At 34.3% G+C, this 18,125-nt stretch overlaps 1 long non-coding RNA gene across 1 annotated transcript in view; it reads left to right on the top strand.

The window, feature by feature from the left end:
* The window catches only part of LOC147584246 (uncharacterized), a 66,991-nt gene that overhangs the window by 19,772 nt on the left and 29,094 nt on the right, over positions 1 to 18,125 (top strand). The gene's annotated exons all lie outside the window — the stretch shown is intronic.

The following is an 18,125-nucleotide window of genomic DNA, read 5'->3' as shown; positions in this document are numbered from 1 at the left end:
TTAATCTCCTCCATGCTTTCACACATTGAAAGCCAAGAAAAGATTTCTTGTAAGAACAATAGCATTGTTTTGCATTTTAGCTCAAGGGTGTGGACTTTGATATGTTGTTCGTTCTTTCAACTAATTTTTCTCACACCCCCAAGTTATTTTTGTCAGCATTAATTTCAGAAAACATTGTAAAGAAAGAGGAATAAGCACAATAGAGTTGGAAAGGCCTCCTGTCTATGAGAGTAAGCACCAGCCTGTGATGTCAGGACACTGGAAGACTATTCTAGAAGAAAAGAAATGCCCTGAAATTTCCACCATGAAAAGCATGAGTTACTCTACAGGTTATTGGACAAACGGTCCATTGTGCTCAGGGTTAGATGTTCTGTTCTTAGAGAACTGAACATAAAACACAAGTTGGATGAAGCTTTAAAATGTGATATATTGCAGTTGTGAGTCTAGTGAAAAACCATATGATACTAGCACTAAATTTTTATTGATTATTTCTGAGTTTTGAAAAGGATGAGGTACATACTTTTCCACGCACTTTGTCGTTAGTTAATGGCAGAAGTGTTCTTCCACCATAGTTAATTATTGTTAAATTAGGGATAAAAAGTCTTGCATTCTATACATATTTTTTTCAAATTAAAAAATGTAAATTTTAATGCATCATTCTTGAATAACTCACATTGTACTAACTTTTTATGATTTGAGGTTTCAATTCAGTATAATTCTTTAAGCCTTTTTTGTTTAACATTCTAAAAATGTTTCAGTGATATACTTTTCTCATATTATTTCCATATTCAAACAGAACTTTTTTTGATTTCTAGTAAATGAATGGATCACATAATTTTGCATAGCAACAGATAGGAGTACGAAAGTTCCTACATAATACCAAGTCACCTTTCAGATCTCAATGTTATCATTGCCTCTCTAAGGTCTTCCCTGATTAACCATTCCTAACAGGTTAACTTCCTCAATTTTGCAATCTCATCACACATTTGTAAAGTTTTCATAAATGAAATATTTTTCATCTGTATTGAATTTTAACTAAGTTAAATATTCATACAGTTTTAAAAATCAAATGGTTTTATAAATGTCCTTAAGTAAAAGAGAAGATCCTACCCCTCAGTTACTCTTCTATAAACACATCTTTTAAATCTTTTAGCCAATTATTTTGACATTTACCTACATATCTCTAAATAATAAACTTTTTTTTTTACCTTGTCATTATTTATTTACTTTCCACTATGGAAAAGAATGAAGAATATTTCTCTCTCTTCTCTCCCCTCCATACACAAACATATTTTCTCTATGTCCTCTTCTCATATCACCAATATGATTATATCTATACAGATTAGAGAAATAGTGAGTATTCACATTTTTTATTAATACTATAGGCTACTGCTATAACAAACAACCCCAAATCTCTGTAGCTTACCACTAATAGTCAGTTTGGGAGGTACTTGGAATATGGCTTTCTGCGTGACGTTTCAGGCTCCTCCCAACTTGTCATTCTGAAAGTTACTAAGGCCTTGGAGGAGTCCTCTGCTGGATCATTTCTATGGAGCCAGCAGATGTGGGAAGAGAGTAGAGAAAGCATAAAAACTTCATAGCCAATGTAACTCAAAAGAGATATAGTTTAGTGAACACATAGTAATTTCTACGTGGTGTGGGTTTATTTTCATTTTTTGTTGCAGTAGTAGGTTAAATAGATACATAGGAAAAAAATTTAAATTCTTGCTCTGAAGATGTTCTTGAATATTTTCTTTCCTTAATGAATTCACTCTTTATAGGATCTCACTATTTAGAGTTGACATGCCTGAATTGATCATCCAGTCAGTTTGGCTTTCCTTTTTATTTTCCACGATTGCATTTTGTTCTCTTCTGGGATTCCCACTACATTAACCTCTATTTTTTTTTTTAATTTTATTTATTTATTTTTGAGAGAGAGAGAAAGTACAAGTGGGAGAGGGGAAGAGAGAGAGGGAAAGAGGGAGAATCCAAAGCAGGCTGCACACTGTCAGTGGAAACCCGATGCAGGGCTTGAACCCATAAACCATGAGATCGTGACCTGAATCGAAATCAAGAGTAGGACGCTTAACTGACTGAGCCCCTCAGGCACCCCTCTTTATAGTTTTTAATACTATCCTGATCTTGCTAAATGTTAAAATATCTTCTTTTACTGTTGATATTCAAAATATATTTTTGACATTAATTTTCCTTTCAAATTGTGTTTCCTAGAAGTTACTGTTTATTTATTTACTTCAATCTCCATCTTACATATCTGAGATTTTTATCTGATTTGAGAATTGTTTGTCCCATCCTATATGCACTAAGATTACTTAAATCTATGAGTGTGTAATAAGATTGTTGAGTAGGAGCCAATCATGTAATTTGAACTAAATTGTCTACTTTTTACTTAAAAGATTTCCTAGAACACAATTTTCTATTATCTTACTGGGATTACAATGACTTCGAGGAAAGCTGGGGTTCCAGGTATTTTGAACACACCTGATTCTTTAATCTCTACGTTTTTCCATATGATTTCCTCACCCTCAATTATGCCTGGCTTCCAACAGTCTTCTGTTTAATTCTCCTCAGATCCCACAACCCCCATCTTATACTATGGTGGGGATATAGTACTACAGTCTAAATGGAATGGGGGAAAGGATGAGGCACTTGTAGCTCCTTAAACTTTTCACCAGTCTTACTAATTATAATCTTGGCCATATCCCACAGTTGCCAATGCCTATGGCAGTGTTAATTTTTGAACCTTTAGAAGAATGGTGATAGGTTAAAAAAATTATTGTTTTCCATACTGCAGACATGGGTTTAGACTCTCATACTCTACATCTATCCACTCTATCATTTCCTTTTAAGCTTCAGAAATGCATTTTCCCTCTCTGATCCCTCTATAGAGTGCTACAAATAACAATCTTTAACCATTCTTTTGTTGTTGTTGTTGTTGTTGTTGTTGTTGTTGTTGTTGCTTATATGATGTTTCAGGAAGAATTGACTATAATTGAGGGCATTCAACCTTTTGTATTTAACCAGCATAACTATTTCTTTAATGTTTATCTTCCCTATTAGGCTATAAATATCATACTATCAGGAAGCTGGCTTGTCTAATTCACTGGTTTATCCACATGCCTGAGGAACTCTGAGAGTGTGAATCCAATAAAATTTCATGGATAAGTGGAAAGAAATGTGATGAAAATAACTCAGGGAGATATAGACACTAAAAAATCCTTGCCTTCCACGAAACAGTTTTCCTCTTGACCTATTTCGGGTCTAACTTCTATATAAAATTGGCCCTCTATATCTACTTTTTACTCAGAATCCTTGTCCTGTCTTCTGGACAAGCCAAATTCTACTAATCTTATGAAAGTCAGTCTATGGAGGATCCCATTTGAAAACACATTTGGGGATATGCTTTGTATGGGGTCAGTGAAACCATTTTGAACATAAATTTTATTAAGAGCATATCTTACATTTATCTCAATCTCTCCTTCTCTCAGTACCTATACTTTATTCTTTTCAAAATTGCCAAATTCCTGATTTTCAATTTCCTCCTAGTGCCTCTCCTTCTAGTCCAGCTTTCAATGTTCCTATTCCAAATCAAGAGGAGATCACAGAACTTTACAGATTGTAGTTATTAATTTAGCTGAAATCATGTTTTATTGTTTTTAATGCTTCATCTTGATTTATTGGATACTTAGTTAATTCCAGATACCATATATCATCCTTATCTTCACAGGATTTATATTTTAGAAAATGTAGACAGATGAGTCAGTCTTAAAATGAGATCATTTCAGGTAGAAAAAATTACAACTAATGAAATACTATAAGAATATGGATGGCATAGAGAGCTATTAGTGGGGCTGATTTTGTTTGGATTATTATATAAAGTCTCTATGAAAAGATGACATTTTAACAGAGATGTCAAAAGATGACATTTTAAACAAGAAAGATGGAAATGAGTCAGCCATGCAGCAAGCATGAAAGAGCATGCTAAGCATATGAAGCAACAAATACAAAATTCCTGTGGCTGTGTTATAATGACTTGTGGGGAGAGCTAAAAACATCCCAATGAGTTGGAACTTTAGTATGATTTCAAAATCTTGCCTGGGTATCGTATGTGGAATGGATTGTTATAAAAATGGGCCATTATATCAATAGTTCACATAAAAGCATAGTCTGGTATTCTGACAATATCAATACCAATGGTCCAAAAAAATTATATGGGCATTTTACAATGAAAACCAGGATGTCATAACTCAGTAAATTCTAGTCCAAATGTCGTTTTTATACATAGAATATTTTTTAAATTTTATGAACTAAAATTTTATTAACCTTAAAGCATAAAACCATGAGGATCCTCATGAATTGTGTAAATAGTTTAAGTACTTTTCAAAAGAATTAATGCCACTTGGCCAGCAAAATCATTGCTAGGCTATAAGATCATTCTTGATTAAATCCATAGCACAAGAGAAACATGTTTTCTAATTTTAGATAAGAGACCATCATGTAGGTATTAGAAGAGAGTTATATTTTAATCTTTAGTAAATAGAAGTTCAAGGGTAAAAGTGTACTTACTGCATTTATTTTGATCCTATCGTCTGATCTGGTATAATTTATTAATATTTCAGAAGATTTGAAAATAAGGGAAGAATCATGCCAATGAGTGTCTCCACAGCAACTGCATTTTAATGACCTACTGCAAAGCTGAATTTTTTACTTCCCCAATTCCAGAAATGAAGTATATATCCCCTCCCCTCTCACCATTCCCTCCCTTTACACCCATAGCCATTCTCAAATGTCTACCACATTGAAAGTGGAATACAACCTGGAGAGGAAATAGAGGGGTCAGACCAAGCACTCTGATTTTTCTTCTTAATTATACTCAAAAAAGGGTAGAAGTTTTCAATAGATACCTGGATTTGTAATGAAATCCCAGTAGCTTCATAGAGCAGATCCTGAGAGAATTTGCCAACCCATTAGCTGGACTTCACATTCAGGCAAGCATGAGCACTCCACTGAGTTACCAAAGCCTTAATCTGCACAGAACTGAGCTAGGTTTCATTATCAGAATGCATGCAATTCTTATATACCCCACTGTTTTATGAACATAAAAAAAAGTAAAAGAAATAGAAGAACAATTATAGGTAGAATTGTTTCCCCAAAATATGTGAAGTCATAAATGCAATCTCAGAATATTCCTTATTTGGAAATAGGGTCATTGTGTATATAATTAGCTAAGACAATTTCATACTGCAGGAGGATGGATCCTTAATCTAGTATGCCTACAGTCCTCATGATAAGATGGAAATTTTTAAACACAATCAAAGGGAAGAATGTCATTTGAAGACATAGGCAGAGACTGAGTACTGCAGCTGAAAGATGAGCAGCCAAATATCTCTAGCAGATCCTCCACCCCCAAAGTTAGGAAGATGTAGAAGGATGTTTCTTTACCATTTTTTTGGACACATGGCCCTGCTGACACCTTGATTTTAGACTTCTATTTCCTGAGCTGATGCAATAATCTCTATTGTTTTTGACCACCCAGTTTGTGGTATTTTGTTACATAACCCTAGAAAATTAATACAGAAATGTTTATCCAAAATCTTCTGGACAAATAGATTCATCCAAAAAAATACTATTTCATATTAAAACAGCCTAAGTTTCTTTTAATGATCAAGTGTATGTAATTCTACACACCATCTCCAGCCATCAAGAATAGCTATAGAAAGATAACAACCAGGTATAGTAAACAATGTAAGTAAGGAATACTACCTTTTTTGGCTTATACGTATTGTGTTTAATTTGTAAACCATCTACAACGTTTAGGAAGGAGCAAATTATCATTACTTCTGACATCTACTACAAGCTCAAGGGTTTGCCAAAACACTATAAGTTTAATAATTTGTAGGATGGATTCACAATATTTACAAAAAGGTATTTTACTTACAGTTACAGTTTATTACAATAAAATGACATGGATTAATATCAGCCAAGGAAGGGGTATATGGAACAGGATTCAGGAGAGTTCCAAGGATGGAGCTTCCAGTTGTCCTTCTCCACTGGGGGCAGGCAGAGCTTACTTTTCTCAGCAAATATGTGTCACAATATGCATGGAGTATTGCTAACAAGATAACCAGAGTCTTGGTCTCTAGAGTTTCTATCAGCCTTGGTTTCTAGAGTTTTCTATGTCACATAGAAATGTTTGACTGCTTGCATTACTGAGATGGGTTTCCAGCCTTTCCAGAGGTTCAACCTTTCCAAACTCTCAAACCCTTCCAAGGCCCCACAATAAATCATATTGTTAGCATAGACTATGTGGTGTAGGCTGATGCCCTCAGATGAAGAAAACACACTCTTTTCAGGCAGAACTCTTCAGGGGCTTAGAGATTATCTTCCAGGAGCTGACTGCTAGTCAAATGTTTCTTTTAGTGAGGTTAATCCTTTTTTTCATGATATCATATATTTCAATTCTTAGAATACATGATGCTACATAGCAGCTTGAGAGGACTCTGATCTTTTTGCTTAATTAATTCTTACTGATCCTTCAGGTCTCTGTTGTTCCCTTGGAGAAGTCTTTCCTAACTCAGTTAAGTTATAAAATTTTAGAGATAGACCAGAGTTTACTAGGTGCCTCAATGTTATCATCAGGCCATTCCATCTTTCCCACTCTCCTTATCACATGGGCTTATCATCTTTGTCTTTCATATGATGGCTGTCACAGTTACAAACATTATTTTCTTACACAAGCAATTCAGAAAGAAGATAGATTATGAGTAAGTTCTTCTCTTTGAGAGGTTGTGATTTTGAATTTCAAAGAAATAATGCCACACAAAAATCTTCTTGCCCCTGACTGGGATCATATGGCCACCCATAGCTACAGGAAATGTAAGGAAAGTATGTATCCAGCAAAGGGGAGCAGGATTATGATTGGCCAGGGTCAATCATGAAACATTTCATTGCGTCTGGGTGGCTCATTCGGTTAAATGCTGACTTTGGCTTGGGTTACAGTCTCACGGTTTGTGAGTTCAAGCCCTGTGTCTGGCTCTGTGCTAATAGCTCAGAGCCTGGAACCTACTTTGGATTCTCTCTGTCCTTCCCCTGCTTGTGCTCACTCTCTCTCTCTCTCTCAAATATAAATAAACATTTAAAAAAATCATGAGACATTTCTTGGGTCTGCCTTTGGTATTTTTCTATATGCATTTCTTCCTATTTTCCCTATTAATTTCAATGCTTTGGGTAAAATTGTTTAATCTGAGCCTAATTTTTCTTCATTTGTAAAATAGTGATAGTAGTTTTTGGAGTATAGTGAGGTTTAAAAGATGACAGTGATGTGTGGGTTTTTTTACATACCTGGCATATAGTTGATGTTTTACATGAGAAATAAAAGGGAAAAAATTGTGCCTCAAAATTGTAGACCAGTTGAATATGGAAACAGTAAAGAAGCCAATACCTCTGGAAAGACTTTATGCTCCCTATTTAGGCTTTTGTTACCTTTGTTGTGTGTGTTAACAGAGCAAAGCCGAGCCCACACTTAGAGGAAAGCAGCCAGGGCCAGCAGGTGCACACAGTAGTCACCCTCTGGAACTCCCTCCATTTTTATAGCCTTTCCTTCTTCCTTGAATTCATTTGGGTTCAGTAAATCCACCCAGACTATTTTGATTTCAAAAAAAGAAAAAAAGATTGGGTGCCTAGGTGGCTCAGTCAGTTGAACATCCCACCTCAGCTCAGGTCATGATCTCACAGTTTATGAGTTCAAGCCCCACATCTGGCTCCTTCCCATAAGCTGGAGACTGCTTCAGATCCCTCTGTTTCCCTCTCTCCCTGCCCCTCCCCCACTTGTGCGCACACTCTCTCTCTGTCTCTCAAAAATAAATAAATATTTTAGAAAAAGAGAAAAAAATATGTATTCTACTAATGTTAGAAAAAATAGGGCAGAGCCTGGAGCCATAGTTTGTCCCCCTCATATTCTTGCCATTTTTACTTTTGTATTCTTTTTATCCAAGAAAAATAAGGCTTGTCTATTCAGAGAAATCTTTTGTTAACTTATATGCCAGCACTGCACAAGGGCTAATTGAAGGTGATTTTCTAAGGACAACTATTATATTCAAAACACAAAAGAACTTCACAAAAGTGCTTTCTAAAATATCAGATACAATGTGAGCATTAAGTTGGTGTGACAAGACATGGCCACTGTTGCTGGCTGAGCCCCAGGCCTAGAAATGTATATGTGTGATGATTCTAACGTAATGTGTAAGGCCTATCTAGTTGAAAACCTTTGGCATGGTTATAAATCTAGTAGTAGGAATACAGAAGTGAGGTGTCTGGAACTTACAGTTCGGGATAATTTCATTGTCACCAAAGGCAGCCATGTGGTCCAGCTATAGGATAGAAGTACTAAGAACAAGTTAACTCAGAGTTGCTCAGACACAGTATTATTCTCACAATGAAAAAGGCCTATAAAACCAGATGTTCTCAAGTGGTTAAAGAAGTCACAGCAGAGTTTCCATGACTTTACTCTGTGATATGTCCTTGAGCCTATTATCTTTGGATTTGATATTTTACTTTAAATAAATAAGCACTTGCTATCATGGTGAATACACAACCAGAGCCTGACTTCTTGCTAACCCATTAATTTCCTGGAAGTGATTAGGCAGAATATAAAAAACAACCTTTCCAATAACCACAGTAACAAAACCCAGACTCCCAGCACTTATACAAGTGCTGTGAAAACAAATGTTCTCTAACAACATCCAGCTTGTTCACTTGTACAGCATTCTTCTCCCAAGTCTGGTAGGTGAACTGCCACCATTAAAATCATACTCTGAGCATTTGAAGTATTCAGATGAAAAGCAATATGGAATTGCAAACACACATAATGAGTACTATTTTTACTTTAAAGAGAGAATGTTACTTTAATGTGACTTCCTGTTATATTCCTCTTAGATCTTTCCCAGTACTATTACAATGCCTTTCTAGAAATCTTAGAGTGACGAACTATAAAATATGCTTTTAGAGCAAGCTGTTTTACTGGTATGGTTCTCAAATCTGGAATCAAAAGAGAAATTGCTTATTCTTTATTAGCCTATGTATGTTAAGTTCTAGAAAAGGAAAATTGGAGCATGGAGTGAATTTGAATATTAAGTACTATATTAGAAAAAAAAGCAGTTAAACAGAATTATATGCTATTTATTAACATGTTTCTTTAAAAAATAGACCCATTAGATAGACTGTTATAGTTAATGTGATGCCAATGTAATCCTAGAAGCATCATGAGCACTCTGTAGACCACAAAACATTATTTCTGTCTTAGAAATACCAAAATATGAATTTCAAAGTGTATTATTAGTCTGATTATAACGTTACTATTTATTTTTGTACAATAAATGAAAAAATAATTTCCTAAAGTGCATTCTGCAAAAATTTAGTTCCTCATGATACCTAAGAAAGAAAGCATTTCTGTTGTCCATTATGTTTGAAGATCATATACTATAACCTTCTTTGGAAATCCAACGTATGTTAAATTATCACTTTGATGAGTTTTGAAAGAAAGTTTAACTTTCTTTCAAATCTTTCTTTCAATTCAACTTAGTTTAAGTTACAGTTTTCCTCTTTTTTTATCTTAGAAACGTTTCTTTCTGCCTGATCTTCTATACTATCCAGCATAAACAGAGTGTCACAGAATTTTTTTTTTCATAAAAACTGAAGTAAGGCAAATATTAATGAACATCAAGGTCAAATCAACATTATTTGCCTGGCAGAGTATCTGATAAAATTCCCAAAGGCCCCCATAATGCATGCTGTATAAATGTCTCTATTTTAACAAGCAGAAAAATCAAGGACATGTAACCCTGACTAGTTGTAAGATATTATGAAAACCCCAGGGGTTAAGTGTCCAACTTCAGCTCAGGTCATGATCTCAAGGCTCGTGAGTTGAAGCCCTACATGGGGCTCTGTGTTGACAGTTCTGAGCATGCAGCCTGCTTCAGATTCTGTCTCTCTCTTTGCCCCTCCTGGGCTTTCTCTCTCTCTCTTTTTCTCTCTCGCAAAAATAAACATTAAATAAAAGAAAACTCCAATAAGCTATTTTATTGACCTTCCTTAATCCTGTCTTAGAAAGTAGTTATCAACTTATTGTTGAGTTCTCTAGCTGTTTTTATATCTAATATAATGGGGGTATAAACTCTCCTGCCATCTCTTATATCATATTTTATTAATTTTATTTGACTTGATGACATTTATAATACTGATATCATAGTATTTATTTTGTATTACCTTTTATATGGCTCACTGTATTCTAAAATTTTTAGTTAGCATTAACAAGCAACATAAATGTTTCTAAGTTACTTTAGTCTTCTTAAATGCTGTATATCCTGTATGATTTTCAACTAGGCAATTATCAAAATTTATATACACTACTTATATGATTTCTTCAATAGATAATAAAGATAATTACTTAAGATACAGTGTACCAAGATGTGGTTCAACAGATGGAAATTTTTTTGTAAATATACTTGGGAAAATTCTGTGTGATATACCTCTAGCACATTTTAAGTATTTGTCATCTTTTAGTTTCACTTTGGACTTAGATCTTTTATAGAATCAACTTGATAAATTGACAACAATTACTATTTTCTTGTTATGAATCTCAATTGTTTGAGATCTCTGTTTGTACTATATTGTTACAATCTCTGTTTGGTAGGTGGGAACTCTGATTCTCTGGCTTCTTCATTACATTACAATTACATTACAATTGTACTATACATTTGTAATGTATATTACATGTACTATTACATTACAACTACATTACAATTGTACTATAATTGTTACAATCTCTGGTAGGTGGGAACTCTGATTCTCTGGCTTCTTCATTATCATTGGTACTATTTTAGACATCTTTGAAATTATCTTTGCTTTTGGGAAGTAACAAAATATCCCTGAATTATCTTTACTTTTCTTCCCCAAAGCGTTGACTAAGCTGACTCTTAGGACAATATTAGAGGTCCAAATTTGGGTCCTAAAGTTCCACTGAAAATAGCTCTTTGTAAGCACGGGTGGCAAGCAGGGTGACAGCAGAAGTTTCAGAAGCTCACTTTTGTCCTAGAAGGGATTTTTTTAAAATATATTTTGAGGTCATATTTATTTCTCTAATCTTAAATGTACAGAGTTCTTATCCTGCTCTGATCTAAACTGTATTTAATGCATTTTTCATTTTGTCGAGCTAGCAGCTTATCTCCTTTCTGTCATTAAAGACTTTTTTAGCAATTGTAATGTATTATGTTATTTATTTTCTATCAAAGAACACTCATTAAGTAGCATTCCCATTTATATTGCTCAAATATTAAAAGAACTATGTATCCAAGATAAAACATTTTTAAATTTTCTATGGACTATTTGAAATGTTGAAAATAATTCACAACTCAGTTATTTCCTGCTACTGATTTCATAATTGGTGTGGATGAGTGGCAAAACATAATTTAGATCTAAATATAGTGATGAGACTTAGACCTAATGTTAAAGAAAAGTAGGAAAGTGGTATCATGAGTGCAGTCAGACAAAATTCCTGGAGGACCAGAAATGGTAGAGTTGAGGCAGCCCCTGCCTGTACCTGAAACAAGCACTGGGGTGGAGGTACCCCGAAGTACTTCCACCTTAAGGAAGTGTTAGGAGTGACCATGGTGGATGGTTCAAAGTGTATTCTTTAATTGTAAGGTAGCCAGAATTAAGGGATACATACTTTGAAAAACACGTGAGAAAAAGAGACCTTGCAGAAGGGCAAGGAATTCAGAAGCAAATGAAATGAAGTGAGGCTGGAGGTTTTCCTAAACTTGTTTGCTGTTAACTACTGGTAAGTGCATTCTTGACACATGAAAAATATCATCATAGACTAGATATTAAGGAACCAGAGAGGAAGCACATTGTGGTATTTATTTAACAGGCATGATCATGTGAATAATCTAAACTTTCCTTTGTGTGTGCTGATGAGGACCACTGGCAGTATGCAAGTAAATAAACAGATGAAATAGTTTTGATATTTGCTAGTAAGGGTAACAACCAGGTAGTAAAGAGCACACATGTGTGTGTGTAAGATTACTTCAGGAAGATTAGTACCAATCTAGAGTTAGACACAAACCTATGGCTGTGTGATATGTGGAAGTCCAACCAAATTGGGGTGCCTGGGTTGCTCAGACGGTTAAGTAGTTAAGTGTCCGACTTTGGCTCATGATTTCATGGTTTGTGGGTTTGAGCCCCTGGTTGGGCTCTGTGCTGACCGCTCAGAGCCTGGGGCCTGCTTCGGATTCTGTGTCTCCCTCCCTCTCTGCTGCTCCACTACTCGTGTTCTGTCTCTCTGTCTCTGTCTCTGTCTCTCTCAAAAAGAAAACATTTTTTAAAAGGCCCAATCAAACTAAAATCATAAATGAACATTCTGTTATTAAAGAGGACTGATATTTTAGCTTTGCAAATAAATGATTATAATATACTTAGATAATGTTCATTATTTCTATATGACCAGATTAGTCTGAGTATTGATAAAACTCACAAATTTACAGAGTGATAACATGTTGGACCTATAAAACAGTTTGAAATTGCATATTTTGCAAATAGACAATAATCAAACTTTCTCAAAAGCAAACTACCCAATGTCTTGTATGTAAATGGAACTTTTCCTGTTATTAAATGAGCTGACTGACTTGTTTGTTTTCAATTGCTTTTCATGTTGACCACTTACTTTGAAAATAATAGATAACTTTCTTAGATATTGGGTCTTTTCCCCAGGAAATGGTTTACAATTTTTTACATCAATTCTGAGGCTTGATTTTGATTTATTAGCTTCTAACTGTGTCAGCATTAATATCCTTTTCAAAAGAGGAGATGTTTAAAACTAGATTTTGATCCTATAAAATCCCTACGAGTAGTGGAAATATATCAATAGTCATTTTGCATCAATGCAAGATATTTTCATTTCCAACCTTATTACCAATATTGATAAAAACATGTACGTTGAGTAAAATGAAAACATGCAGATGGTATCTAGATACAGACAAGATGTTAGCACTTTAATTTTATTTGGAAAAGAATGTGTACTTCCATGAAAGCTTTAATAAATAGAATAAACATACTATGAGGAAGAAGCCAAATATGGCAAGAAAAGTGTTGCCAAAAATAGTATTTTTTTTTACTTTTTTTGGCTATGACTACAAAATAACAGACGTTTTCCTGAGAAGAAAAGCCAGCTTCAAGATAATGTCATCCTTTTGAATAAAATACTAAAAATATTTAAATGAAAAAGTAATACATTACTAATAAAGTAAAACCCTGAACTTTCATTTGAGAAGTAAAGAGCACAATTCAGCTAGGCTAAAAGGCCTTACCTGAATAGTCATGTTTTGATTTAAATTTAAGAAACTGAAGAAGATTCATGGAATGCTTTCCACCGTCACTTTTTAAGATCTAGTTATAATTTATTAGATATTAGAAATTGTTAATATGTTGACTTAATTTGCTTCAGGGTTAATTTGTGAAGACTCTAGTTAAACTAGTTCAATGACAATTCTTACTCCTAGAAGCTGGTTATTTCTACACAGCCTTTTGGTTTAAATAAGGCCTCAGAGTGTTTTTCAGGTCCTTGATTTGTATCTGCTTTTTTAAGGTGGTGTTTTTTAAAGCTATAACACCTATTTTTAAAGTTATACTTTTAATACCTACCATGTCAAAGTTTAGGAAGTTCTCTCTGGGAGAAATAAAGGTGCTACATCAAAAAATCATTTAATTTGGAGATAATGCTAACCAATGGTATGGATACTGAAAAAGAGGTTGAATTAAAATCATTAATGGAAGAACTGATGGACAATTTCAAGAACTAGTACAGTGTTTGTGAGGTCACTTTTGTCTGAATTTTTCTGGTGAATAGACTGCGTTTATGGTCAGAATATTGGGATGGAAAATAAACTTTAATAAAAATAGCTTTCATTAAGCCGTGATTATGTCACAGAATCTCTGCATACAGTATTTAAATGCTGAAGACTACACCAACAAAATTGTTAGAACATACCAACAATTTGAGTAATGTTGCATTATCCTAAATTAATATAAAAAAATCAGTTGCATTTCTATACACTAACAGTGAACTATCTGAAAATGAAATAAAATAGTCCCATTGACAATAGCATCAAAAAAAAGAAAATACTTATAAATAAATTTAACCAAGATGATGAAAGTTTATATACTGAAAATTATAACACATTGATGAAAGGAATTGAAGACACACACAAATAAACAGATGTCACATGTTTGTGACTCAGAATAATTAATATCGTTAGTGTATCTATACTACCCAAAGCCATCTAGAAATTCAATGTAATCTCTATCAAAATTCCAATTGCATTTTTTACAAAAAAAACCCAAAAACCTACAAAGTATATGGAAGAACAAAAGATCTCAAATAGCTAGTATCATCCTGAAAAAATAGAAAAAACCTGGAGACTTCACACTTCTTCATTCCAACCTTATTGCAAAGCTATAGAACTATAGTGAACAAATCCTTTGATACTGGCCTAAAAACAGACACATAGAGCAATGGAAAATATTGAAAGCCCCGAAAGGAATCCACGCATATATAGTCAACTAACATTTGACAAGCCAAGAATACTTGAAGAAAAGGTAGTTTCTTCAATAAATGGTATTGTGAAAATTGGATATTCAAATGAAGAAAAATGAAATTGGGCCTCTATCTTACACCACTCAAAAAAATTACCTCAAAGTGGTTTAAAACCTTAAATGTGAGACTTGAAGCCATACAATTTCTAGAAGAAAACAAGGGGTAAGCTCTTTGAGATTGATCTTGGCAACAATTTTTTTAATGTGACGCCAAGAGTACACACAACTAAAGAAAAACTAAACAAATGTGATTGCATGAAAAAATGTAATTGCATTAAACAAAAGTTTTTGCAAAGCAAAAGAAACAACCAGCAAAATGAGAAAGACTATTTATGGATTGGGAGAAAATATTTGCAAATCATCTATCTGAGAAGGTGTTAATATCCAAAATATATAAAGAACTTATATATATCAAGCAAACAACAATAATAATCTGAATAACAAATGGACAGAAGTCTTGAGTAGACATAGCCATATTTTCCAAAGAAGACAGACAAATGGCTGACAGATAAATTAAAGATACTCAACATCACTAATTATCAGGGAAATGTTAATCAAAACCACAATGCTATATCACTTCCCACCTGTTAGAATAACTATTATCAGAAAGACAAAAGCTAGCAAATCCTGGCCAGGGTCTGGAAAAGGGAAACCTTGGTACTGTTGGTGGTGGGAATGTAAATTGGTGCAGCCACTGTGGAAAACAGTATGGAGGTTCCTCAAAAATTAAAAAGGAACATCCATAATAAGACTCAGCAATCTGCTGGGCACTTTTATTGTTTACTGTGTGCATGTTAACATTTACTTAAAAATTTTCCCTAATTTGACTTAACTTTCTTATATCTGTCATTACAACTCTACACTTAACTACTTTCCAAAAGGATTAAATATTTTTATTTTCTCTTTAGCTATTAAAACAACAATGTAACACTATTTTTGTTACCATATAAAAACAAGAATAGAGTTAAAATCTGTAATATATCCCCAAAGGAAATAAAAAAATATGATTCATTAAATAAATATCTCAGTTACTGCATAAATTTACTTACCAAAGTTTTGCAACATTAATGTCTGTATCAATTGGCTTGTTTTGTACTATCAACTCTATTGTCAATATAGTCTCATCTCCTTTGTAATGTCATCAGTAATAGTCTAATTTTTACCCCCAAAATAATTTAATCCAGTTTTTCTGTTTAGTTGTTGTCTATTTGTTTCTGTCTGCTGTTTATAGATGTGGGCTTACACTATAGTTCAATTTATTAGTTACTTACATGACTTGTCAAATTTCCATCGGATACAAGCAATATGTGTGGAAACATCATCCAAATTGTGGCTTATGAATTATATAGGTTCCAATTACTTTAATATATCATTATGTTTGATTCTTTCTGCAGAAAAAGCCCATATATTCTACACTAACTCCTTTTAAAAGTCCTAGTGAACATTGAAATAAAGATACTTTTTAGAAATGTGTAATAAAATAAAAATAGAGCTGCTGCTAGTTTCTACAAAGCTATGAATGCATGATTAAATTTTTAAAAAATTAAAAAATTGGTTCCCAAGAAAGTGAGAATAAACAGTTAAAATACACTATATGTAGTCATAGTATGATACAGTATATTAAATTATATTTCATTAGCATATTTAGTATATTTCAGAATGTATAGTTGCAGTAGTTATATTGGATATTGGAGCTTAAGGCTACATACATAATATGTATTTATATAGTATATACAAATGCTGAAACTATATTTAATACCTTGCTATTGTATTTATCACATATTTCTCACATTACTTTTGTTTTTGAGAATTGCATTTAAATATTGATCAAATTTTTGCATGAAACTTTCATTTATATTTGAATTTCTGTAGGCTTGTATTTAAACTTTGTTAGTGTCGGGGTGTTTGGGTGATTCAATCAGTTAAGTGTCCAGCTCTTGATTTCTGCTCAGGTCATAATCTCATGGCTCATGAGATTGAGCCTCGCGTTGGACTCTGTGCTGACAGTGTGGAGCCTGCTTGGGTTTTTCTCTTTTCTCTCTCCCTCAAAATAAATAAATAAACTTAAAACAAAAACAAAAAACTTTGTTAGTGTGAACTGTGGAAAGCCCAAGATATTCCATAGTTATTTTAACTTGAGGAACTTGCCCTCCAGATCTGTCCCCTAGGGAATCTTTTCAGAACTTGCTTTAAGTCTTGTTTTTACAATGGCTCTGGAGCAAGTATTATGAGTTGTACAGTGTCTCCCTTCAAATTCAAATATTGTAGTCTTAACCCCCAAGTACCTCAGAATGTGAACTTATTTGGAAATAGGGCTATTCCAGATGTAATTAGGTTAGATGAAGTCATACTGAAGTAGAGTAGGCTCCAATCCCATAAAACTGGTGACCTTATAAAATGGAGAAATATGATCACAGACACACATACAGGGAAGTCATCATGTGAATATGGAGGCAGATATAGGTATTGTGTCAACAAGACAAAGGATGGCAGAGATTGTTGGCAAAGCACCAGACTAGGAGAGAGGCATGGAGCAGATTCTCCCTCATGGTTTCAGAAGGAACTAACTGCCAAAACCTTGATCTCAGGCTTCTAGTCTCTAGAACAGTGAAATAATCAATTTCTGTTGGTTAAGTCACTCACATCATACTTTATTATGGCAGTTCCAGGAAACAAAAAGAGGTCTTAATATAGGGCATGGTCCTTATTTTTCAGGTTTGGCTTTTTCTATTTCTCTGAGGAATTCTAGGGGTATTAAGGAGGTCTCAAGTGGGTTGAACAATTCTAGCAGAATTCCCATGTCCTAAGGAACTCTTTTACTAGTGTCCCTCATCTTTTAGTATCTATTCCTCTGTCCAATAAGAAAGCTGCTTTCCAATAAGACATGAGTGGTCTCATTGTACAGATGTATAATCCAGCCCTCAGCCATGGACTCACAAGGAATCCCTATGCTGACGTCTGAATTCCAGTCTCTACTCAGCATCTTCCTCATCAATACTCTGGCCTGCAAAGTCCTGCCACTTAGCTGACCAGAACTCTGATCTCACCCTCCTCAGCACAGGGAGACTGCTTTTGCTCTGCAGAATTCCAAGTCTCTATGTAGGCCCTCAAACAAGTTTGACTGTTGAGCTCACATCACTGAGCTCAAGTCATTTTTTTTTTAAATTTATTTACTTATTTTGACACAGAGAGCGAGAGAGCAAGAGTGTACACAAGCATGGGGAGGTTCAGAGACAGGAGACAGAGAATACCAAGCAGGCTCTGTGCTGTTAGTGCAATCTCAATGCGGGGCTCAATCTCACTGAACTGTGAGATCATGACCTGAGCCAAAATCAAGAGTCAGATGCTGAACCCACTGAGCTATCCAGTAGCCCCAGAGCTCAAGTCCTTTCTGAAGTTCTGTCAGGGATTACAGTTTTTCACTGACTTTGTGAAACCAGGTGCCTCATATGCTTTGTCCA

This window comes from Puma concolor, chromosome A1 (genome assembly GCF_028749965.1).
Source record: "Puma concolor isolate L17-30 chromosome A1, mPumCon1.1.hap2, whole genome shotgun sequence".
NCBI lineage: Eukaryota > Metazoa > Chordata > Mammalia > Carnivora > Felidae > Puma > Puma concolor.
The sequence above is the reverse complement of the archived record's forward strand: the minus strand, read 5'-3'. Positions and strand labels throughout refer to the sequence as shown.